The sequence below is a fragment of the Mus musculus genome, chromosome 15, assembly GCF_000001635.26.
Source record: "Mus musculus strain C57BL/6J chromosome 15, GRCm38.p6 C57BL/6J".
Taxonomy (NCBI): domain Eukaryota; kingdom Metazoa; phylum Chordata; class Mammalia; order Rodentia; family Muridae; genus Mus; species Mus musculus.
Genome location: NC_000081.6, coordinates 71,670,647 through 71,697,961, shown reverse-complemented (window position 1 = coordinate 71,697,961; position 27,315 = coordinate 71,670,647). Strand labels below are relative to the sequence as shown.

Below are 27,315 nucleotides of genomic sequence, written 5' to 3'. Positions count from 1 at the left end.
CTTACTCCTTTAATTGGCTCTAGTCTCTTTTATTAACCCATCTTTATCTATCCACCTGCTCATATGCACATCCACTTACCCATTCACAAGGACAATAATTGTAGCTAGTATAAGGAGAGCTGAGATTTAGAAGTAATTGGTCTACTAGAATTGCAAAATTTTGTCACTGGGTAACCTCACCTGTGCAAAGCATATTAAAGTAATAGTAGATACCTAAAGATTAAGTTATTATGAGGACTAAATGAGATAACAGATATAATTTCCCAATATTATATATTATTTTACCTGTTTTAATTATACATTGATGTCTAGAATCATTTCTTTCCACATTGGAGATTAAATCCAGGGTCTTATGCAAAGAAAGTGCTCTAGTTTGGGAGCAATCTTCTTTCTACATTGAAATAGATATCCTCAGGATTTTTTCACTCTCTGAAGGTCATAAACTTACTTCCGGGTGCTACATTTGTATCTTCCTAGGCTCTGAGAAAATCTGAGGAGCGAGGCCTTTGATTTTCTGATTTGTAACTCAGTACTCAGTAGTTATCTCAAATTTGGGTGAGATCTCCTGAGTTATTCAACACGGTCACTGATTTCTGCCTGCATGTCCAGATGTGGGTTTCAGGGAGAAGCAGAGCCTACACAGGCAGAGTCAGCAGTCTTGAGGGGAGTACAAAGGAGGGCAACAGACACATGTGTAGCACGCAGATCCATGGCCATCCTTCATTCCCGAATCCCTTCTCAGTTCTGTGGTGCTCTCTCTGTGGAGTCAGAAAATGCTGAAGGGACATTTTCCCATAGGAACTTAATATAATGCTGTGCTTACAGATGCCTGTCTGTCTTATTTAATCCTGAGAGATAGGGGGAGAAAAGACTCGCAGCTTCACTCTAGCTCCTGTCCTGGTGTTTCAGTTACCCACTTTGTGATATCAGGACAGCTTTAGAGTTTGCTTGGCCTCAGTTTCTCCCTCTATTCAGTAGGTAGGTCAAACAGATAAACACTCGCTCTCTTTCAGAGAAGATGGTTAGGATTTGACAGCCACTTTATAATCCCTGCCAGAGGCACTAAAACTCTAAATCTCTTAAAAGCCACCATTAAAGGGGATGGATTTAGGACAGCTGTTTTCCATTTGATGGATGGAGAACAAAATGGGCTACTGAAATCTGGCTATAGTCCAATAATCTGCTTACCTGTACCTGTGCCAGGACTTAGGCTTGACGGATTGACCATAGGGGAGAATCTTGGCCAACTCAGTGGCTTAAACACTTAGGCTGTCTGCCAAAAAGACATTTTCAAAATTAAGCCTTTCAATTTTAAGAGTACTGGACTTGAAGTTTTCGCCCAATGTCCATCCTTCTTACCTACTTAATTCACGAGCTGCCTTTCTGGACCAACCAAGCACCCACACAGTCTTGGGAGTCAAAATCCAGGAGATGTAGACAGGACTACACCATTTGCATAACCACAGGTTTCCTTACAGCCTTCCTGGGGATCAGATTCTACTTTAGAGACAGGAATAGCATGCAGCTGACTTGGCGTATAGCAAAGATCCTAAAACCCCAAATAAAGTGAATAGCTGTTTAGTATTATTGATAGGCTATACAGCCTTTAAAATGCAGCATTAAGCAGAAGTTATGCAATTGAGGTATGCCTTAAATGGCATTATTGGATGCCTTTCTGAGACTGGCTCTCATTTTTGGCCACCATACATTGGGCAGCTTCTCCTGTCACATGTTTCTGCCATGATATAATGTGCTTCCACAGCCAGCCTCCAAAATAAGAAGGTCAGTCACCTACAGACTAAGGCCCCTGAAGCTATGATGCAAATAAATACTTCCTATCTTTAAATGGATTTGTTTCAAGTATTTGCTATAAGAATGGAAAGCTGATATCACAGTATCAATTTAATTTACACCCTGCGTGATAGAACCAGAACAATCTTCTGTGTTATACAGATTAACAAGTTGGAGGTTATGAAGGTTAAATATCTTGTAAGAAGTCACAAGGATAGCACTTGGTTCACTGAGCTGAACGTGAGTGGTTAAGTTCAGTGTTATTTCAAGGACCACCACACTCTGTTGCTCCAGAAAGAGTAAATGAAAATATCGAGTGACCTTGGCTCTGGGCTCCATCTCTTATCTGCAAGTGTTCCCTGGTTTTCTGCTTCTTCCATGGGTTGACTTATCACCACTCTGTTTATTGAGCCTGGACAGCTGCTCCTACACAGTGAGGATCATGAGTCTGCTGGAATGGTTTAATTGCTGTTTTTGTTTCATTTGAACCTAAGTGGGATATGTTGAGGGTGTTAGACTAAGCACAGCATGGACAAGATTCCATGTGAAAGAGCAGCATTTGCCAATGGCTTCTCAGCACTATCCCAAAGAAACACCTGTTCTTATGATGGGCTTTGTACATAACTGATCTTGAAAGAAGGCTGGTGTACTACAATGGAGATAAAAGTAAGTGAAGTTTAATGGTTTATTGCATGTGTGTGTGTGTGTGTGTGTGATTAGAGCAAATGTGGGGTCTTGAGACATGGCTTTAACCTTGCAAACTATTTATTTGTTCATTTGTTTGTTTGTTTGTTTATATTCACTTTACATCCTGATTGCTGACCCCATTCCTGGTCATCCCCCCCTTCCACAACACTCCTTCCCCCTTTCTCCTCTGAGAGGGTAGAGGCCACCTCTGGGTATCCCCCCACCCTGGCACTTCAAATCTCTGCATGGGTAGACACATCCTTTCCTACTAAGACCCGACAAGACAGCCCAGCCAGGAGAACATATCCCACAGACAGGCAACAGCTTTTGAGATACCATCTGCTGTAGTTGTTTGGGGCCCACTATTCATTCAGGGCACTTAATCCTTCCCCCAACACTTCCATATAAATCCTCAAGCTCTATCCACTGTTTAGTTGTGCATCTCTGCATTCATCTGAGTCAGCTGCTGGGTGGAGACACTCAGAGGACAGCCTTGCTAGACTTCTGTATAACAGAGTATCCTTAGTGATAGCAGGGATTGGTGCTTGCCCATGGGATGGATGGGTCTCTAGTTGGGTCAGTTATTGCTTGGGTATCCCTTCAGCCTCTGCTCCATTTCCCATCCTTGTATGTCTTATAGACAGGTCAAATATGGGGTGGGAAGTTTTGTGGATAGGTTGGTGTTCCTCTATCTCCACTGGGGTTCCTGCCTGGCCATAGGGGGTGGCTTCTTCAAGTTCCATATCTCCAATGCTGTGAGTCACACCTAAGGTCACCCCCACTAATTCTTGGACACCTACCCTATCCCAGGCCTCTGGCACATCCTCGAGATGCCCTCTTTCTCCACTTCCACCACTTTCAGATTTCCACTTATTCTCATGGCCATTTGGCCATCTCTCTTGTCCTTCCAACACCTGATCCTGCTCCCTCCCCATTTCTCTCCACATTCCCTCTCCCACCCAGTTCCCTCCCTCCCTCTGCCTCCTATGACTATCTTATTCCCTCTTCAAAGTGAGATTCAAGCAACTTCACTTGGGCTTTCCTTCTGTTTTAGCTTATTTTAAAAACATGTTCATTTGGATCTTACTGCTACTGTTTTTACAGGATATGGTGTTGAATATCGTGACTGCTTGTGCCTTTATTCTTTTCTTGTTTAAATTGAGGACATGACTGATGCCTTCCTTCCAGAATGTTAGAGAAGAGAACAAGGTTTTACAGAGTCAGGGGCCTGGGCATGAAGACATTTATTGGGGGATTGGCATGGGAGCTACTGTTGTTATTGCTGTCTGCTTCTCAAGGCCTTTACTGTCCTGTTCTCACATTTCAATGCCCATGTATCACCTTTGCCTTTTCCTCTTCTTCATATTTTACTTTGAATCACTAGATCCTGTCAAATAGAATAAAATTTCATAAAATTCCAATCCATGTCCATTTGTTGCTAGTCATATCTCTACTGTCATTTCATCCAGTTACCTTCTATTGTAGGCTAAGCCACCATGATTTATCTCCTGAATTGCACAGAAATCTTGCAAATGGGACTTTCTACACTTATTTATTTTATTTTATTTTTTGCTATCAACAAAGTACCTGTGGCATATTATACCCAGAAATAATCTTTCAGGATGCAGCCTTGTACAATAGAGTTGAAACATATAAGATTTATATATGAAGATCATTTTCTTTCCTATATACTAGTAATGGATAAATTGAACTAAAAATTAAACATACAATAATATTTATATTATGACAGTTCAAAATCGTATACATATATATATGTATATATGTATGATTAAGATAAAAACATTGTAAACACAGGTGAAATCAAATAACAAATTAATGGAGAATTATTACATATTCATGGGCAAGAGGATTCAATATTGTTAATATATCACTACTTTATCACACTGACATAATACATTACTAATAAAATGTCAGCAATGTGTTTAGTGAATACTTGCAAGCAGATCTTGAATTTTATATGGAGGGACAAATAACCCAGGATAATCAACATAACACCAAAGTTGGAGGACTGACATGAGCAAACTTCAAGACTGGTTAAAAACCTGTAATTGTTATTACATGATTGTGATGAGTAAAGAAAAGGCAAATTGATTAATGTCATAGAATAGAGATACCAGACATAAGTCACACATAATATAGTCAGTTAATATCTGACATAAGAGCCAAGGTAGCACAATGCAAGAAAGATGTTCAATAACAAATAGTCTTCCAACAACTGGACAACCACATGCAAAGAATGAAACTAGTAACAGACTATGCTGAGCAGGTCTGTTGGGTGACCCAATCTATAAACACCTAGGAAGGGAGTTTCAATGCTAGGTTGTCTAGGACAGGTTGGCCTGTGTATATGCTTGTGAGTGATTGCTTTCATTATATTAATTGAAGTGGGAAGGAAGGCCCATCCCTCTGAGGAGCATCACCCCATGAATTTGGGTCCTGAATTGGAGTAGAAAAGAGATTTTAGCAATAAATATACATGTATGAATTTTATTTACTTTTGACTATATGTGAATATATAGTGCAACAAGTTGCTTCAAGGTCTTGCCTTGACTTGCCTGCAATTGGAATTTGGAAGACCAATAAATCATTTAACCCCTTGCTTTTGTCACAATAGTTCATCATAGAAGTAGAGTGGAAGCCAGAACACAGAATTTACGTGCTCATATAAATGAAGTCAAAATGGATTATATGCTTAAACATTATATGAACAGAAGTAAAACACTAAGAAAACAAGGAGAGAAAATTGGGATGACCTTGTGTCTAGATAAGACATTTAGTTTGAAACTAACAGAGAAAGATCTAATAAGCTAAAGTCAACCAAAATTAGAAACTCAGGTTCAACCAAAGGCACTTAACACTGGACATAGGAAAACAGCCACAAACATGAAGGAAATGTTTGAGGTGAGACAGTTTACCAAATGATTAGTTCCTAAAAATATGCCTAGAATTCTTACAGAATAATAGCATTGATAAATAGCTGAATTAAAAAGTACCCCAGTCTCTCTTAGCAGACATTTTGCCAAGATGGTGCTATCTGTAGAATGAGTGAGAAGATATTCCATGGTACAAGCTACTAGGGCACAAATAGAAACATAAATGCAATATCCCTAAAACACAAAGGCTGGCAGCCATGGTATCTTGAAAGATCAGTACTTCAGGCTGAATATTAATCTGGAGTAACCAGGGAGCCAGGTTGAAAATCAGAAAGGAGTGGCTCAACCTCACTCTGGGAAGAATTGATCTTTTATTCTATTCTAGTCTTTAACTGATTAGCTTATTCCCACCCACATTAGTGAACTCAACTCAAAGTCTATCAAACTGAAATGTTAACCTCTCCAGAAATGCCTTCAGAGAAACAGTGACTATATGTTTCATGGCATATCCAGATATCCTATGGCCCATCATAGGTTATTTCTCCATGATCTGTGAAATGAGCAAATTTAAACCAGATTAGAGGCAGGGTTATTGGGAGTTTGTACTCAGGTGGGTGAGTTCACTGGCCCCAAGGACCAACACCAGTGAAGCCCTTGGAGAAAAGGGGTGGGGAGGGGAGGGAGAGAGAAAGAGAGAAGGGGGCATGTACATACGGAGAGATAAGGGAAGAAGAGAATTGAAGGGAAGAGATTAGGAGAGAGAAAGGGAGAGGAAGAGGAAGGGGGAGAGGGAGGAGGCAAACTGTCTGGATTCTATAGGGAGGAGCCTCTGGGGGAAGGGCAGCCTAGCCCCTGGGCTGCAAAGTTCAGGGTTGGGGGGCAGGGTGTACCAGGTAGGAACTGAGAATACTGAGGAATACTAGGAAGCCAGGTCTGCTTTGGTATGAAAAATATGTACCTCAGACGCTTGTCCTGGGTCTGAAACCAAACAACCCAGTCAAGATAATTCAGAAAAAAATGTTTTTTTTTTTTTTTTTTAAAATCTATCTTGACACCTATCCTAAGTACTTTCCACACATTTCAGGCTTCCCTTCCCTCACTCTGGTCTGTGATATGTAGCTGTGATGGCTCGTGCTGGTGTTCAACCTGACACACCTGGGAAGAGGGACCCTCAGATCAAGAATTGTTGCCATCAGATTCATTAGTCAGCTTGTCTGTGGGGTTATTCTCTTGATTGTTACCTGATGTGAATGGAAGACCTCAGCAGTACCAACCCTAGGTAGGTATGCAGTACCAAACCTAGATAGGTAGGCTAGGGCTGTGTAAGAAAGTTATCTTTGGTGATCCTGACAGTAGACAAAGTCTCTGCTTCAGTTTCCATCTCCAGCCACCTGCCTTGAGTTCCTGCCCTTACTTCTCTCAGTGGTCAACTCTTGACTGAGGGTGTAAGACGAGATAACCCCTTTCTTCCCCAAGTTGATTTTGATGACACTGTTAATCACAGCAAAAGAAAAGGAGCCCAGAGAGCAGCTGCTTTCTCCTTTTTATCTTGGATTACCTTGAGAAGTTGGTTTAGCTCATCCAACTGGAACACAGGAAGAAACCCTTTCTCCTTAGGTGTGAAAATAGATAATTTAAGTTTCAAAGACTGCAGTCACTTGTGTTCCCCGGCTAAGAACAATCAAAAGCTGAATCTTCAGCTCTGTGTCTGATTACTACCTCGGGTTCCTATTTGAGACTTGAATATTATGTTCAATGTATGTCTTTTGGTTTTGTTGTGTCTCTCCAGCAAAAGGCCATTAGGCCCCGTGTGTGTTACTGGCATTCTCTCTTCTCCTCCCCTCAGTTTCTTGAGCAGTGTTTAGTAAATACTAGCTGAACTAAGTAATTAATTAATGATAATTATGGAAGTAAAGCATGCCCTGGAATGCCTAATTAGCAATTCTATTTGTGGCTGCTGGCTTCCAGGTTTGATATATGATTTCCAAAGACCACATACTGTCTTTCTTCGTTAGCGCTTCTATTTTCTGCTCTTATCTCTTATAGTTTAAGGCTGAGATAGCTAAACATAATATGTTTAATACTGAGGAGAGGTACTGAGCTCATGTTTTGTGCCTCCTTTTCAGAGAAGTTATTTGGAGCCATAAAAGAAATGGGGCCTTTGTCAGGATCGACAAGATTTCAATTTTTTTCTCAATCACTTATTTCTGGGACATTCATTTCCTATTCTATTTTTGGTGTTTGACAAAACCTCCTTCACCCAGATGTGATGAAAAATAAAGGGATTACTGCTTGGCATTAGGGTAGACAATGGGCCATATCACCTCACCATATAAGAGTCTGTACCCTGGCTGGAGATAGGACCTCATGGGGCCCTTCCTTACCTTCTATTTAACTCAAGTCTTTGTGTGAACTCTAACTCCTCAGCAGGGGAAGCTGCTGTGGTCTGTAATCCACTAACATAATGGGATGCAGACTGCACCAGGAGCCCCCTTAACTAGGGACAAGGTGACTTAGTCCCATCCTCCCTTGAGAAACACTATATAGTTCTTTCAGACTGGTCAGTGTACGGCATTAAAATCAATGTATTTCCCAAACTCCATTGCTGTTCATGTCTTACTGAATTATAGACCCAGGCAGAGTACACCAGCTTCTCCCTCTGGGAGTGGGGACTCCCAGCACAGCAAGCCTTTTTGATGCAGTATTATGTGCTTGGAATTCATTACCTTGGGGACTTGTCGAATTGAAGATCTATTACTTTTTACATTCCACTTGCTGTAGAGTGCCTGGCATAATGGGCTGACTATTCTCCAGAATCTTTGATTGTTTTTATATTTCTGACTGACTCTCCTCCTCTTTGTTTTATTTTGCTTTGTGTTTGGTGGTAGAGACTAACTAGAGATAATAGGGTGGAAAAATAACAATTTTAGAATAGGGAAGATAGAACTTAAATCAGTTACATCCAGCAACTTGGCACTTTAAATATATTGACAGTGGATCATAAATGGTAAATAGCATCTATTTAAGAATGTTCTATTGTGTTTGGCAAAGTCTAAGTGCACAATAAATAGGCACTGAGAAAAAAAATTAAACAGAGTCATATAAATGCATTGTGGTAATAAAGAGATGATCAACTACTCTCTCCTGCTCCTCCTCCTCTTCCCATTTCTTACCACCTCCCTCCTTCTCCTCCTCTTTTCCCCTCCCTTCCTTCTCCTGTTTTCCTTTTTCATTTTCTTATCCTTGAGGTAAGACCCAATGTGCTGAGAAGACAGATAGGAACCATCGCAGTCAGTGAAGGGTTTCTTCTCATTGTTTAATTATTATTAGACCTCTATTTTCACAGTTTCTTAATTTATTGCTTTAACTAATTATACAACAAATATATAAAAATTACTGGTCTGTATAAACAAGCATAGATTTTTTTTATTATCTTAAAGATTATGCTGTAACAAAAGCAAACAGTATTTATACTGCATGTTATAGGCAATGCAGAGATGTTTTGAAATATTCGAGGGGGAAGTGTATATGTTATATTCAAATACTATATAATGTTCTATGAGGTATCCAAAGAGGGCCTTTAATGAACTTTCCAGTTACCAAGTAATAACTATATTTCTAAGCTGATGCTACTATACTAGGAAAATCTTGATTCTTGTCCTCAATTCATACTCCTTACAGAAGTCATGCAACATCTTAAGATCTCTTCTTTTTTTATGTGTGTTAAATTGAGAGAGGGGTATGATAAGTAAATGAATTTTGGAGAAGAAAAATCATTACTCTCTGCCATCTGGAAGATACCTAGAATATGGATTGCCCTGATTGAACTTTTATATTCTTTCTCTACAGCCTAACAGATTATCAATTTAACTGATTATAAAACCTTTAATATATCTGTGTCAGTATATATATATATATATATATATATATATATATATATATGCATTTAAAATTTTTATTGCTTAAGAATTTAATATAAGCATATAATATATTCGGATCACCTGAATCACCTTCTCCATTTCCTCCACTCTTTCCTCTTCCAAATTAATACACTATTTTTAAAACCCACTGAGTCCACTTATTGATAGCTATAGGAGCATCATGGTTAGTCTCTCAGCAGCTGCATCCCCAAAGGAAACTGACTTTCTTTTCCCTGAAAATATGTATTCTAAATTCTGAAAGGCCGTGATTGTTGAACCCGTCTTATTATACTGAGAAAAACTATTAAATTCATGGAGAGATAAAGATTAGACATAGATTACGGGATTTGATGGCGATTAAGCAAGCACTACAGGAAGTTTAGAAAGAACATTTAGGTCAGAATATGAATAGACACACCTAAGAGGTTACAGAGAACAAATAAGTCCAAAACAGCTAAAACAGATAGGAAAAACAAATGCAATAATAATACATATACTTCAATATTAACTCTTAATATTAACAGTCTGAACCTCCCCCCAGTATAGGCACACAAACCCTTACTACTTCTTAATTTCAAATTCCCAATTTTCTCTTCTTTGCACACAACTACTTATTTAATATCTTGTCTGAGCAGGCACTGTTTTGAGAGATCAACAACTAAATCACACGTTCAAAAAGTGCCTTACTGCCATGAAATTTATGTTCTATACATAGAAGGGAGAAAGAGTTGAGGAAAAATGCAAATATTATATTAGGCTATGCTCACTACGCATGCTAAACTCATGACATCATGATAATGATGTGGATACATTTGAAGACTAGTCGTCATAACTTGATTTAAGGGCTTCATTCTCAGTCTCAGTGCCCCCCAAAATTCCCAAATAATACACTCTCCCCTCCCCTCCCCTCCCCTCCCCTCCCCCTCCCTTTCCTTTCATTTTGGCTTTTATATATTTTTATTTCTTCTTTGAAAATTTTATAAATGTTCAAAATATATCTTGATTGTTAAATATACCCTACAATTCTCCAACAACTCCTCATCCCCACTCAACAACTCCACATCTTCCTAACTTTATGTCCACTTGTATATAAAACCCAGTGACTCTGGCTAGTGCTGCAGCTGCAGATACGTGCACTGTTTTCCTGATGATTGTCACCTTGCCTAGGGTAAAATGGAATCTTAATCTAGCTTTATTTTCCCTTTCTTTGATGAAGTTAAACAGTTATATATTTTTTTGTATGTTTATGGTCATTTGTCCTTCATCTTTTGAGACCTGTCTGTTCATCTATAGCCTGTTTGGTGGTTATATTTTGTGGATTGGGACATGTAGGTTTTTATTTCATTTTATTTTATTTTATTCTATTTTTATTTTTTATGTTTGTTTTTTTTTCCAGACAGGGTTTCTCTGTATAGCCCTGGCTGTCCTGGAACTCACTCTGTAGACCAGGCTGGCCTCGAACTCAGAGATCCACCTCCCTCTGCCTCCCAAGTGCTACCACTGCCCAGCTTATTTTATTTTTTTATCTTGGGCCTGAGATTTGGGACTCAGCATGTCAGGGCTTCTGCATGATCAGCTATTTAACTCTCACTGTTCAATCATTTGCTTAGTGCACTCAGTCTTATACCAACCATTTTGGCTCACTGTGAGATGATAACAGATAACTTGTGCAAGGGTCTATAACTTGGGAAAACACTGTCTTTGTGGAGGGACCTTAGCAAAGATTTTCAAGTGTGTGCATACTAGAGCCTGTGCCTTATAAACTTCCCCATGGATAAATGGAGGCTTCAACTGGGCAGGAAACAATGCAATTTCCATGGACCTTAATTGCAATCTGTGTTTCCTTGGGGGGCTAATGGCCTGGGGAGAGATGTCCTGAGCCATGCTAATGTGGTGACCCAGGCATTTGTTCAGGTACCAATTATGAACAGAAGTAACATCTGTCACTGTCAACCTGTTTTGGAGTGGGGCCCATCTCTCCCCACCCACAAAGTTGCCATGGTAATTGCAGGGCAAGGAATTATGCCATGAAAAGACAAGAAACAGGAGTGGAGTGCAGCCAAAGAATCCCAGCTTTCAACACTGAGCATCAACAACTGGACAGGGTTTGTTCAGGATGATTTTGTGTCAAGCCCCAACTGAGACACAGGCTGGAGGGAAAGACGCTATGGACCTTACATTCAAATGACAGCCTTTTCACAAAGCCTGTCATAGCTTGTACAGGAGGCTTCTTCATGGGGGAAATTGTTCAAACGTTGAGCAGCTCATAATTTTAAGACTGAGTTGGTGATAGCTGTTGGTAGTGTTAGAAGAACCTTTTAGGTTCTTCTCAGGCCTTATCTCTAGCTTCTCCTGTTTCTCACCAACACAGAACTCTTAAGTATTACATGTCATATGTAACCGTCAAAAGAAAATTAATTTATTTATTAATTTATGGTTTTAAGCAATATGGCAGGATTCTTTTTAATTAAAATAAATAAATTTGTTCTTCAATGACTTCACACATGTATGAAAACCATGTTGACAGCTCTCACACCCCAGTTCCCTACCACTCGTTCCCATGCCCTCTCTTAAGTCCTATATTTTCTATATGATTCTCTGTCTCAAATGTATATGGCTCTTCTGTTTTCTGCTCCAAGGACAAGACTTTACATTTCTTGACCTTTGACTCTTGTTCTTGAGGCCACAGCTCTGGCCATCAAGTCTTTGGACATTTCTATAGATTTATCACCTCCTACTCCTTATTCCAGTTTTGACCCTTACCTTCAGACCTGTGTGTTCAGTATCCATTCGCTTCAGGGTCTAGCATCACCTCATGATAGCATATTCCACACTCCCTGCTTGTTTTCCCCCTACCGCATCCCTGATCACTTTCCCAATTTTAGTGGATGTCAATAGCCAAGAATTTAGAAATGTCCTCCATTCGCCTTCCTCATCTGAACCCTCAGGAAGTGTAATGGCTTGGCCATCAGCGCAACCTGCACTCTGCGTGTATCACTTCATATAGCCCTACCCCACCCCCGTCCCAGCCACCAGTACCCTCTGATTGCTTGGTTTTAATATCCTTTCAGTGAGTTTTCTTCACTCCACCTCTGCTCACAAGCACTCTGTTAACTGTGCAGCAGTGAAAGGCATCTCTTAAAATGTAAATGAGATCAGGTTGTGTCTCTGTTTAAAATCTTCTAGGGCCTATAACTAGGTTTCACTCCCTGCTGAACCCCATGTACCATACATGGTCTAAATGGGTTGGATACTGTGTCTCTCAGATCCCATTTCCCACCTCTGTTACCTTCAGTCTGCTGGTTCCAGCCTTTCTTGCCCTATGAGCAGTTCTTCTTAAAAATGTCCTGCTAATTTAGGGCTTTGCTGTTTTCTCTTTCTTCTCCCTGTCAATCTCTGTAGGTGACAGAAGGACTCATTCTTATTGATTCTATTTTCTACTCAAATACCTCTTCAATGAGTTAATTCTTCCTGATCTTTTCTCTAAAATTCCCTCTTCTCCCTCACACCTCACCCCCATTATCCTGTGTCCTACTTGTTTCCTTAAAACTCTCCTAGTGGGGAGGAAGAAGGGCTGTGAATGTGTGTGTGTGTGTGTGTGTGTGTGTGTGTGTGTGTGTTGTGTTTCACAGGTAAAATTACATGAGTGAAATATGGGCAAGTACAATGAGATATGTGTATGCAAGTGTAATAAAAATGCCTAACACAGTCTGCAATGGTATTTCCTTGTATCTTTGGAGAGGAAACTTTGAGGGCTGGAAGTATATCTAGTTCACTCTGTTTAAAGATGGTGCTGTTGTAGGATAGAAGCCCCATGCAGGTGTTTTAAATGTTCAGCACTTCTGTTAACTTTCATGTTGCTACTCTACTGGTCTTAAATGTTATACCCAATTCACAGACTGGAGCGCTAGTATATTCTTCATGACATATCTCGTATGTTACCTGCTTTAGCAGCACTTTCTGACCTACTGTAGAGAGAAAATGGCCTACCCTGCTCCCTTAACATCATTTGCCATTCTCCCATGTTATACAATGATATGTTTGACTTTCTCACCTTTACTTTTGTATTCACCAAGTTCAATCCTAATTGTCTTTCAACAACCTCAACATCTTTCCTTCCCTATTCTACAGGGAGGCTTATCTCCTGAACCTGTCCCAGGATTCTACTAAGTTCTGATCTTTCATCTTTAGGCTGTGTAATTGGAATTTGCCCTCATACATGTGGTCTGGATTCAAGAGATGTGTCTAGAATTTGTACAAAGAACATGTCCTCTCTTTTTGGAGTCTTTGTTGCATTTCTTCTTCATTTGGAAATCATCCTGATCTCCTCCCTCTGGTGTTTGAGATTTTTATCTTTTCTACCAATTGTCCCTGGCCTTGTGATAAACCAAACAGTAACTTGTTCTATTACTTTTCTGAATCTGAAAAAGTCAGTTTTTCTTGAGAACCTGTCTGCTCTCAGCTATATTGCTTTGCCTTCAAAGGAGTGTTTTGATGCATTTACTGTTTGCACTGGAACATGAACCTGGTAGGAGCTTACCCAGTCACACTGGAAGTTAATTTCAATAGAACAATGCTGGATATCCTTGAGCCCAATAAGGGTAAATTCTCCTATTTGTGATCTGTAAAAATATTAGTCTAGAATCAAGAATACAGTCATAAATACATGAAGCTATTGTGGAATGGTTTAGAAAAAAATTATTCTTTACTAATGACAACCATTTGTGAAGATGCTAATATTAAAAGCTGACCCCCCTCTGAGGTCTGATTTATTGCCAATAAAATGGATACTTAGACCTTGAGGTAGAGATTAATAGGAAATTCTGTGTAGATAAAGACTTGAACCCAGGAGGATTTATGGATGAAATATTTAGCTACTCAAGTCTTGTGGTCGTTCTCCAATGCTTGCTTTATTTTCAGTGTAGGAAGCAAGAGGACTAGTGTTGAGGGAGGGGTTGGTATGATGATAACATGAGAGTGAGGAGGAGCTGTGAAGCACATTATGGTAGCAAAGACCATAGACACGTTTCAGCGCAGGAGGACTCCACTTTGTGTATAAATTATATACACATTTATTTTGTGTTTTTGTGGAGCTACCAAATTTCTTTTCTTGGCTAAGCTATAGTCAATTTTGGAATTTTTCTTCTGGCCCATGAGTACTGTCCTTTATAAAATATAGTTTTATTAAAATGCTCCAAGCTCTGGTAGCACCCTGCATATAATTTATTTATTCTAAATTTTTAGTTTTTCAAAATTAAAATATAATTATATAATTTTTTTTCTCCTTTCCTCTTCTTAACCACCCCACATAGCTCCCCTTGCTCTCTCAAATTCATGGCCTCTTTTTTTTTTTTTTTGAATACATATATTTTCACAACTTGACTGCCCATGTTCTCCCTAATATTCATAGAATATCTAACAAAGCCCCAACTCCAGGCATGATAGGCCCTGTTTTGAATTTGAAGGACACCTCAGACTTTATAGTCTATTGCTTACCCATGAAAGGTGGAAGGCTAGTCCCTATTGCTGAAGACCTAATGCTCCCAGACACTGGACCCAAAGGACTCAAGCAGGAGATGATCTGAAAGCCTCACCCTTGAAATCTGGCTTTTTGTCTTCTGTCTTCTCTTAGTTATTTCTGTTCTCCATAACCGACACTCAGCAAGAAGTCTGCTAGGTCTGTTTATCTGGCAAACCCTATCCCTGATGGTCATTCTCAGTAAATAGATCTCTTCTTTCTGACTCTGCTCCTAGACCATAGATCCATGTTTGTTCTTGTGGTACTTAGAACAGAGTTCAATTTATGTTGTAGTATCCTTTCTCCTGGCAATGGTTCAGAAAATATTTTTAAACTAATTTATTATCCCTTTCTGGTTTTTTTTTCCTGATAGCTCTTTGAAATGTACCCAAATATGATTGGTAGATTTAGAAGAATCCATCATTTAGCTGATATTTAAAGGGCAAAAATTCTATCTCCACTTAATTTTAACCGTTTTATTAACATGTCTAACTCTGCCTTCTTCTTCTTCTTCTTTTTTTAAGAAGTGGCACCTCATCCTTAAGTGGGCAGCACAGGGCAGCCTCCTGATGAGAGGCAAGAAACTCTAGAGACTCTGCATTGCTCAAGAGCTCCTTGAGGAATAACTGTAAAAATGTTGTTGTAATAAAACTTCATATTCAAATTGCCTCTTATTCTTAGGGTGTCAAAGTGCTTTATCAACATGAATTGCTAGAAACCTTTTAGGTTAATTAAAATGAACAGGTTTCCTAGACACAGAAGGTGACTGCTTTTATACTTGGGGATGTTTCTTCATGTGAGCAACTTTAAGTACAAATAAGACCTTTGACTGATCAGAGACATTTCAAGAACCAGTGAATTCAGCATTACCAAGCAAACAAATTGCTAAATCTTACTGCTCTTCAGAATAATAATGATAATAATTCTGTAGTTCATAAGTGGAGGTATTCATAGACTTACTTGTGCTACTATACACTCAATAGTTGCAGGCAGTCCTGTGTTGTGGTTGGCACCCTACTTGAAACAGCGCATTGTTTGCTAACAAGAGCAAGTGCAATTCAGGTTTTATGCTACAGGAGTATAGGTTTTATCTACACTTGACAGCCCAGGAACCCAAGATTTAAGGAAATTAAGTAGCTTACCACCTTCGTGGCTCTAGCAAGTGCTGGAGCTGGGATGATCGTCTAGGTTTGTGAGCTAACTGTCCCTGTTATTCTCTACCAACTGCATTGCAAGTTCTTTCTCTATTTCTATACTCCAGGACAATATAACATATCTCCACCAGAAATAGAAGTGCATTGCCAACTCAAGGATTTAGAATTGGAGTTATACAATGGCAGGAAGAGGAGATAAAGCCAGACTGCTGGTGTAAGTCAGAACATGGAGTGGAGGTGGTGGCTGGCCAAGCAAGCCAAGGCATTTGGACTTTTTCTCCATATGTCATCCTGCTTATCAATATTCATGCAGTGCTCAGAGATCCAATTAGCAAGGGAAGGAAATTTTGCTCTCTAAGGATATAATGTGACTGTCACTACAGTAAAGACATTAACAAATTGTATTCTCATAGTAACCCTCTGAAGTAAATCCTCATGTTCTTTTCACAGACCTTGAAATGAAGACTCAGGAAGGTTAAAGAATCCGTGTAAGGTTGTATAGCCCATAAAAATGCCATCAATTCATTAAACCCAAATGGTTTGTCCTTTCATTCTCACAATGTTTGTCATCCATGCACTTCTCAGACTTGATGGTCACATTAGACTGCACTTGGTGTGTCCTTTACTGGACTGCTATATATAGATTTCACATCATATCCTGGCCCTTTGGCTAAGTCAAGTGTAGGATTCCTATTCAAAGTGAGCATACCATAGGCAAATTTGCATTTAGACCCAATTGTGATTTTCCAAATAGTCAGACCCCCAGCATTCAAAAGCAATAATAATAATTTTAAAAAATGCCAGTATTGGGTGTCTGTAACTTTTGTTACAGACAGGTTCACTCAGATTTAAGCCCAGGCAGGGATATTACTTTGATGTTGTGATTTGTGTTGTGTTCACAGAATTCTTTATGCTGCCAGGATTCCTCTAAAGTACATAGATGTTGAGGCCTGCAGGATGTTGGCTATCATTGCATCATGCAGGAGGCTATGCCCTGAGCATAGTGACTGTCCACTGGCAAAGTAAGCAGGCATGTTGACTGAAGCTGTGTGTCTAGAATGAATACAATCTTATAAATATTCTTACAGAATTGGGCACTTACACACTCTCTTGTTGTAGCATACTTTATATTCAAGTATTTTGGTAGTGTTTTCCAGTGAGATGGAATTTATGGGCATGAAAGTATGATCTTTGAACTCATTTGTGAGCCTTGGAGCTACTAAGAATTTCTTAATTATTGCCTCCTTTTCTATGTTCAGGTTCCCTTAATACTGCTTTACCATGCATGTTGCTTATTTCTCTGTTTGCCCTCTGCCACAAAAGATAAAAATTGTTTGTTGTGCTCCCTGAATGTCACTTTTTAATGAAGGGGAAGAAACTATGCCTATCATGACACTATTGTAAAGTGAGCGTATGTGAACCCTCAGCACAACAGGGCAAACAGGCCATCATAGAGGGTAAAAGGGAATGCAAGATTGTAGAAACATGGAATATCCCTGATTGGCAGGGAGAGCGGAGCAAGCTAGTTTCTAAGTGCATGCTGAATCGAGATGGCTAATCTTTAGCTCAGATGTCTCAGACTATTTATTCAGTTCTATCGAGCAATTAGATTTGAAATCTCCACAATTTATTTTTAAGCAAAATGAACATGTGATTAAAAACTAACACCTATACTTTAGGGACATCACATGCAGATCAGGACTGAAGGCTATTTGTATATTTGTTAATTTTTAAAAGCTTTTTTATTTAAATTTTACATTTCTCTGTCCTAGAACTTGCTCTGCAGACCATGCTGATCTGGAACTCACTGAGATCTGCCTGCTCTGCCTTCTAAGTATTGGGATTAAAAGTGTGCACCACCATGGCTGCAGCATTTGAAAACTTATTTGTGACATGTTTTTAAAATATTTTGAGCCCCAATGATGATATCATTGAAAATATATAGAGAGTTTTAAAACCTCTACAATAGAGTATTTATAGATATTATTGCTGCACTTGAAAATATTGAAAAAATATTATTATGTTATTGATAAGAAGTATGGCTTAGCATAATGAAATTATTCCTGTAATACAGTAGGAATAAAGGGGGACTCAGCAGTACATCCGTGGACAGTGCAAATTTCAACGCTTTGGTTTCCTTGTTAGCAAGATGAAGAAAATACTCTAGAATTCTTCTGTGCTTAGGGGTTTCAGAGACAAGACATATGGTGGGTTGTCCAGAGTACAAGGTGGTATGTAGGTTTGGTTGCACTGGGAAGATTGAAAATGATCTCTTACTAAAGGGGAAGAGTAGGTATACCATAAGATGTCTGTGACTGGTGCCAGAAAGGGGTTTTTTCTCTGCCCATGTCTGACTTGTTTTGAACAACACTATCACTGGTCCCTGTGTCCCTGCACCATATCCTTCAGAGCAACCAGCTTGCTATTTATCAATTTCTCACAAAGACTCAAAAGGACCAGAACAATTAAAACATCGGTCCTAAAATGTTGATAGACAACAAACACCAACTAGTGGAGAGAGTAGAAAGCCATCTCTAAATGAGATTTAAAAAAAAAAAATTACTCATTTGGTGTTGGTCTGTCTGCTATCATCTCTTACACTGAAAGCCAGAAAACCAATCAGGGCTGATGACAACCAAAGATTTAGTGTGTAGCACAATTAGGCGGAATCCTAGCTCCATCTGACCACTAGCTGTGACACTCTGCATCAATAAATTGCTCACATTGAGTCTCAGATTCCTGTTCTACAAAATGGGAATACTTACGTCTACCTCGCCTTTAAAGCATAAAGTAGAATCCTGGATGGAATACAGAATAAAGTCACCTTCTTCTTTTTAAAACTTTGCTAATTATTCTCACTCTTCCCCAAAAGGAAGGTTTGGAATTGAATAAATCAAAGAGATTCAGAGACAACAGTAGAGTCATATTTAGGCAGCAATTGATTTTTTTTCTTGGATAAGAAAAATTATACATCTGCTTCTAAAATATGAGGAGCGGTGACTATGATTCATGCACACATGATTCACGGAGAAATCTGGAGCTGAAACACAGCGAAACTAATAATATTCCACCCTTGTGACTACAGCTTGCCTAAGCTTAGAATGTGTACCCAGAGTCAGGGCTGTCATCTCCAGGACAAGTATGGTGCTTTCTTGATTTAGCAACAGTGGTACAAGCAGAAAAGATTGTGATTTCCCCATAGCATACTTCCCAAAGATGGGTACATTTACAACAGCTGCAGCATCTCTCTTCTCCACTAATTTAGTTCTTATCTATATTGACATCTGGCACTTTTGCAGAACCAGCAGAGCAGCTTCTCATTGGTGTCTTCACCTTCATTTACAAGAAACCCATTCTTCCTTTTCTCCATAGAATGAATTTGTTTATTGGTCAGAGATCCACTGTAAGGCTTCAATACAGTTATCAATTCAAGTATCAAGGAGATAGAGGGTGAGTCCTGGAAATATCATCTTCTCACCACCTTTACTAAGTCTATCACAACATAAATTCACTCACCAACAAAATAATTTACCACTATTTCATTATGTTTTATGAGGATTATATACACAAACATACAGTACACATGCCACGAGATGGAGTTGCCATTGATAATTGCTCTTAGGTTGCTTTTTATTGTTGGAAAGTCAGACGTAATTTTGTTGGCACCTGCTATGAACTCTATGTGTTTGTCATTCATCTTTTGTTACAATCCATGGGCACCATTATCCTGTTTCATGTTTCACTTTTCCCTCTGACGATGCCATCCTTTGCCCATCAGAATCTTCTAAGAACCAATTACTTCATAGATCCATAATACAATGTCACTCTTTGTCATGTATACTTCTGTTGAATAGCTTAATTATTGCAGGGAATATCAAGGTTTTCCAGGAAATCATCACCCTGAATAAACTGAAGACATATAACTCCACTACCATGATGAGTTCAGTGGGTGTATGCACTCTGCACATTGCATGCAGTATTGTACTGTGCATACACTTTGCTTGATAATGCCATGGTAAATGTGAGTATGACATCTCCTCTCTTTGAACTAGTTCAAATCCTAATCCACTTACAAATATATACTTAGCAGAGTTAGAAATGTACAAAGACAGGCTGGGAAAGAAAGGTTTCATGATCAGTTAAGGTATGTATTTGGAAGACATCTTAGACTAGAAAGAATCAGGACACCAACCTGGCAGCCCCAAGGTGGTGTCTGTTTTACCTAGATAAGTGCCCCACTAACTGAGTGAACCTTTGAGTTTCTATTTAGTTTTCAAGGTCTAACATAAGTATCATCAGAAGGTGAACACAAATTCCTATGTAACCCCGTTCTCGTCATTAAATGACACCACACAGTGTCTTCTATTCCTCCACTTTCAGTGCTATTCAGATTTGGATAACATATTGCAAGAACACTATAATAACAGCAGCTTTGTAGGGCATCTTTCAGTGTAGGGCAAGTTGTCCCATAATGGGTTCTGTGAGGTAGCTGCTATTAGATCCTCTTTAGGAGAAACAATGAGCCTCTGAGAAATAAATCATTCTGTCTATGGACACATGGTTGATAACAACACAGACATGTCAGAGTTATGAAAACCCAGTCCTCACTAATGCAATCTAGTAGCTGTTATTTCTAAAGATGTCTGAAACAATATTTGCAGTGTTGTTCCACATAGTGGGACACCATAGAGTGGTGTGATCTCTCCCTGAGGGGCAGAGCCTTTCTCCACTTCCTAGAAGTTGAGCCAGTTCTGTCACATGGCTTGAAGAGCAGAGCATGGCCAGAAGGGTGCTGTTTACTTTTCAAGGCAGAGTCTTAAAAGAGCATAGCATCTGTTCTTCCTCCTGGGTTTTGTTCTCTTGGAGGCCAGTGAGATCAGGAACTCTGACTTCATAGAGAGATGGGGTGGGGGGGTGTTGATGGAATTTTATTCATTCTATTCATTCACTCACATTCTAAAGCTGACCTTGAGTTGACATATGAGTTCTTAATCATTTTGGTTTTTGTTTGTTTGTTTGTTTAGATAGCAATAGCTTTATTAATTCTTTGAGAATTTCATATAGTGAAATCCCTATATTTCACAAATGTGTGAAGAATCAATCAGTTTTTACTTCCAGCCACCCAGTTTCAGGGTAAATGCGTGCATTATTTGATATCCGGGCTGCATACTAAATATCTTAAGTAGCCATACCATCTTCTTCTGGAAGAACTGTAAATCAAGGACCCTACTGGGTGTAGCTCACAGTAAATGGTCAGTAAGTAGGGACATATGTTATCAGATGAAAATGTAGCCAGAGTTCAGGAAGGTGGCTGTCAAGCAGCTAAAGAGCATCAGCTCACTGCCGAGCTAGCTACCTAGAGTGGTGTGGACTGGAAGGAGTGAAGGCATCAAGGGCCATGCTAGGATGGCAATCCACACCAACTAATCCACACTGAATCCACGCTAACCTGAGGGGAACTTCAAATGCTGATGATTCCACCTTGGCTTGAAACTCATGATTCCTTTGTCCTATCAAAATCACTGAGTGTTTTTCAAGGAGTCTTGTACCCCTCCCACTCCCCCCCCCCCCCCCCCCGCACACACACACAATTACCACCACACGATCAAGATGCTGGGAACCAGAATTTCAATTTTGTTTCTATCTTCCTGTATCACCTGGGACTTATCTTCTCAGGCTTGGGGTTTGTCTCAGTTTCTTCTCTACTGTGGTAGTTTGGCAGGGTTTCTGAAGGAGGACTTGAGCAGCAGATGGCACAAACACAAACAACAGTCCTTCAAACACACACACATACAAACATACATACATACATACAGACAGATACATACACACACACACACACACACACACACACACACACACACACACACACACACACACACACAGAGGGGAGGGGCTCTAAGACAAGCTCCTAAGGATGGATTTCCTTTGACAAGACAGCTTATTTGATCTCTACTCTGCACTGGCTAGTAACACCCTCATCTCTGCTCTTATTTGTAAGCTGCTGTTTTAACTAGGCTTAATACAAAACATAATCATCAAATTGGATTTGCAGGCACTCATTAGCATAAGCCACCGGCTTGTGTAATTGCCATCAAAGAACCAGAGAAAGGCTGTGAGCAGAGTAGCTTTGCTGTGCATGGGGTCTTCAGCTTACTTATTTCTTTTGTCATCAGCAAATGGTTGTTTTTGACCTTGAAGTACCAGGGTATAGCAAGAACACCGGTTGTCATTTGCATCTTGCTTTTGTGTAGACATCTTTGTTATTTTTTTTTTTTCTAGTAGTAATGGTGTACTATATCTAGTCTACAAGAATGGCAGGGATAAATGCGATGTTAATAAAAGCCACTTTAAGGGAGCTCCAGCAGCCTCCTATAATATGCTACCTTGGCAGTTTCTAGGGCAGGAGATCAAGGTGTTGATAAAGCATGATCCTGTCCTTGGGTCACACATGACTTGAGGAATATAAACTACATACAATGCAATAAGTTCTAGCTCAGAGCACAGGCAGTGCCAGGCTAATTAGCACTGCATGAGCACTAGGCAACCTCCCCTGACCTCGATAACTAGTTCTAATGCCCCAGTATCCTTTTGAAAGCCCAAGTACTCTGCATTTGTAGCATTTACCGCAGGTGGAGATTGCATTGGCAAGTGTTGCATGTGCTTCTCCACAATGTAATCTTTAGAAGAGCAAAGAGCATGACTTTTTATTCACCATTGAGTCCTGGAACCTTTCTATCTGCCTCCTGCATCATAATAGGTCCTTAGTTGGTTGGATGAAACAGTGGATATAAGGTTTAGGAAATCTTCCCAGAAAAGAGAATATTTGAATTGGATTTTGAGAGATGAATGGAAAACTGCATTCAAAATAGCAAAGAAAAAAAAAAGCTTAAAGGTAATAACTTAGAAGGAAAGGATGCTTTCATTGGACATTGGTTGTAGATTTGTCATATTCCCTGCTCAAGTTCAGGCGTCTGGACCTTTAAGTTTTTTAGTATAAAGAGCCTGGTGTAAAAGCATGAAGGGCCTGTGGATTTTAAGAACAGCGTAGTTCCTGTCACTCTGACATGTCTTTGAATACATTGCTTGACGTCTCTGGGTACATTAGATAGCAACTGCAGATGTCATCCTGAGTTACATGCCTCTTTTATGATTCCTATATAGCATACATAGGATCTACCCAGTTATTGACATATACCTCTCTGTCTTGGTTCTCTATACCCCAGTGTAAATATACACTATATCAGCCATGTACCCTACTGTAAGTCCATGATTTTGAATGCCTGGTTTGACCCCAAGCCATCCAATTCCCAAATGTGTGGGTGGACTTAATTCATAGTCAATTGTTTTTTTTTTTGTTTTGTTTTTGGATCAATTTGAGAATAAGGTATTACTGTGAAACTCTCATGGCTCTTGCTCATATGTTTCCTTATTTGGATATTACAAAGTCAAGAGCACATCAATAGTGTTTTAGAAATTATGGGATCTCAAGCTTTCATAAAACATTTATCTCACAGCATTGCACATGATTGACACCTACTTGATGGAAAGGTCTTATGGTGGTGCTGTTAAAGCTCCAGGAGAAGCTGACAAAACATAAAGGAATCAAAGAGAATTCTAAGGAGGTTGCATGTGTCGCAGGCTTTGAGAAAAATAGGTGTTTTGGACAGATCTTTAGGGAGAGAATATTAAGCATGTGAGTCTCTGGGTTAAGAGACCTAGAAAAGTACGGAGTGGTTCAGGTGAATTGTGCTGCTTCTGGTAGGGAGAAAATAGACCTCATGAATACAGTATCAGTGGAAATGTAGGAAATTATCAGAGCACGATGCAATATCTATTTTGATATGATGATTTTTAGATCTAAATGAACTTCACTGTGTTAGAGGATATGTATATACAAGTCTAGATTTAGTGGCTCTTGCCATGCTATTTAATGGACAGTAGATTGATGATGTCTTAAAGTAAAAACATTGATCTGACTTATTTACTTATTAAATTCATTAACTTACACTCACTCACTATTCATTTACTAACTTACTGTCACACACTCACTAACTCATTTACAAAACTCACTCTCACTCATTCACAAACTCAGCCTCGCTCACTCATTCATCAACATGTTGAAGACTAAGTTTTTCACCGTTATTTCCATAACTGTTTTGCCAAAATGAACCTCGTATTTCTCACTTCACAAATACAGGATTAATTATTTATTAGATTTTAAATTATATTATACTGAGTTACATGCAAGTGTATAATGAGTATTCAAAATAGAGTATGTATCTTCACTTCTCACTGACCTTTGCCCATCCTGTCCCACCCCATTATTCCTTTTGACAACCTAGAAAGTTTTGTTTTTATGTTTGCATTGTGTATACACATATGCTTTGATGAAGCTCTAAAGGCTAGAATCCTAAAATGAGAGAAAATCAGACTCTTTTTTGAGACATATTAATTTAATAATATATAATGTTCACATAATATGATCATGTTCAATTGCATGTATTTTCCTTCAAATGATGTAATTACATCTTCTTTAGGACTAAGAACTATTCTGCTGTGTGTATATACCACCTTTCCAGTACTCATTACACTATTGGCAGATCCCTAGGTCGAGTTCCACAACTTATTGATCATGACTAGTATTGGCATAAACTATGACATAAAAGCATCTGTGTGATGTTTTGACTTAGGGTCTTTTAAGTAAATATCCCAGGGAAGTTTATCTAGATCATAAGGCAGGTTGTTTGTTTGTTTGTTTGTTTGTTTTTGTTTTGTTTCTTTGTTTTAAATTGCCATTTTGAGGATACTTTCTACTGACATCCATAATGAGTGGACTAGTTTCCACCAGCAGTATAGAAAGTGTCTGTTTGTCAATGTTCTTAACAGTATTTGTTTGTTTGTTTCCTTAATGGCTGTCATTCTGATGGGAATGAAATGGAAATTCAATGTAGCTTTTACTTGCATGCTTCTAATGTCTCCTGAGGTTGAAGGCTTTCATGCTTATTGGACACTCGTGTGTCATCAGTTAAGAACTACCTACTCATCCCATTAGCCCATGTACTGACTGTGTTATTTGTTTGTCTTGTTGTGTAGTTCTTGAGTGATTTGTATATGCTAACTATTTATCCTCTGTCAGGTACGTAGCTAGAAAGTTTCTCTCCCATTTCGTAGGTGGTCTCCTCTCTTGATTCCTTTTCCTTTGCTACAAAGAATGCCTTTTAGTTTTGTGAAATCTTTTAGTCAACAATTTTCTGTTTTCTGAGTATCTGGAGTCCCATTCAGAAAGTGCCTGAAGTATTTTCCCTCTATTGGTTTAGAGTTCCAGATCTTAGATTAATGGATTTTAAATGTCATCATTCAAATACCGTTCGTTTCAAGATAGTAATTTTGTAAAAATCAAACTGAAGGACATACATTAGCCAACACATCATTAATACTATGGAATTGATATTTTATTATAATAATTATAATAAAATTCATATTCATGATCTACATATGATGTCTCATACCTGTAATTCCAGCACTTAGGAGGTTGAAGAAGGAAGACTTACACAAATTTGAAGCAAGTCTGAGCTAAATAACAAGTTCCAGGCTATCCTGGGCTACAGAGTGATATCGTGTCTCAAAATGGAATAAACAAACAAAACCAAAATTTGTATACATGTATGTGATCTTGAGAAACGTTTCCCAAACACAAAAACTAGTTTAATCAGTCCCCAGATCCAGCCGCAGAAAACCGTCCACATCCCAGAAATGGACCATGCTCCTTGCCAGTCATTTTCACATATTGACAGTTACTTTGTTGATACCCAAGAGCATAGATTACTTTTACTTGGTTCCGAATAGATTTATGCAAATGTGATCAGAAATTATGGATTCTTTCATGGCAGACTTTTAATTTTACCTAAACATAATTTTTCAAATTGTGCTTATTGCTATATAGAGAGAGCCCAGAGTAGGCTTCATATTCTGCCATATTATATCCAAAGCCTGGATATACCACAATTCATTTATACCTTTTGATGAGATTTTTCATCAGTGGAGCACTGCAAGGAATGATGGTGGCACCCAGTCCATATGTGTACAAAGGACTCAGCTATGGTACTTTTCTAAAGTGGCCACTTCAACTTAGAAGGAAATGCATAAATGCTACAGTATGTTTTTATCCAATGCTCTCACTTGGTGTTGTTTGCATCTTCTCTTGGAATTCTAGTCATTGTGACATCACATGTTATGATTTCAATTTGCATTTACTGGATGACAAGTAATACTGATTTGGCACCATAACTTGGTATATGATCTGAGGTTTCAATGTTTCTCTTATCATGTTCATCTTCTAATACTCTCCAGTTCTCATGAAAAGCAGCTGTTAGAACTCAGGTTCAAAGGAAGTATAGGATGGAGCCCTGGGAGATAGGGCTGTCTGTGCTCTATCTATTTTCTCTCTACCTTGGAGGTTGGCTTAGACTGATCTGACACTTCAATCTTTATTGTGCACAAACAATTCCCAACAGAATGTCTGATGCAGCCAATGAGTGAGAGTATTGTGAACAATGGACATTCTATTAAGGCCTCTCTGGAGAACATACCAACAAGGACTAGATCTGTATTTTCTCTGGATGTCTTTATGGATACATGAAGATGTTCTACCCCTGTCTGCTCCCTATACACTTCTTAACTGATGAGACACCCACCTCGGATGCTAACCTTGTCAGTGGTCATTAATGTTTTCAAGTAAGTGCTCATGACAGATACAGTGCCAAAAGTAACTGTGTTGGGATCAAGTCCTGCCTCACATTGATCCTGTTTGAATCTTATTCAGATTCTTTGTCATGTGAGTACTTTCTTGCTAGAGAAACATCATCCACCTTTAAGGCTATCATAAGGAACAAACTAGGATACGTGGGTAAAATTCTGTGGCATGCTGTTGGATTCTACTAGAGCAGCTATTCTGTGCTATCTCATGATTTCTATGTCAGTCCTTGAAGGGTAAAGCTTTGAAATTAGTAAAATAATAATAATTACACTATTATTGGCCCAATATGAGTTTGCGATGCTTTATGACAACCAGAATTTTATAAGCGACAAGTCAGTGAAGTAGAAGATGATATCTGAACACTGAAGGGGTTTTATTGTATCTATGCATTATACATTTACTATGAAAACAACCTGAGTAAGTGGTTCATCGTGATGCATGCCTTACAGGTTAGTTGAGGGTCCAATTAGAAAGCGCTTTTGAAATGGGATGCTAAAAACCCCTTACCATATTTCACATTTTACTTCTCATTACTTATTTATTTGGTCACTACGTATCCAATAAGTCAAAGCACTGAAGTCAAGGGGAGAAT

The 27,315-nt window shown here is 39.0% G+C and overlaps 1 protein-coding gene across 4 annotated transcripts in view; it reads left to right on the top strand.

Annotated features, from left to right (window-relative positions):
* Positions 1–27,315, top strand: part of Fam135b (family with sequence similarity 135, member B) — a 289,484-nt gene that overhangs the window by 30,473 nt on the left and 231,696 nt on the right. The window contains exon 1 of one of the 4 annotated variants that reach the window (XM_006521395.3): positions 21,538–26,701. The exons of the other annotated variants lie outside the window; for them this stretch is intronic. The gene's annotated coding sequence lies outside the window, so the exon portion shown is untranslated. Of the gene's footprint in view, positions 1–21,537; positions 26,702–27,315 lie in introns of those variants that run through there. 4 annotated transcript variants of the gene reach the window in all.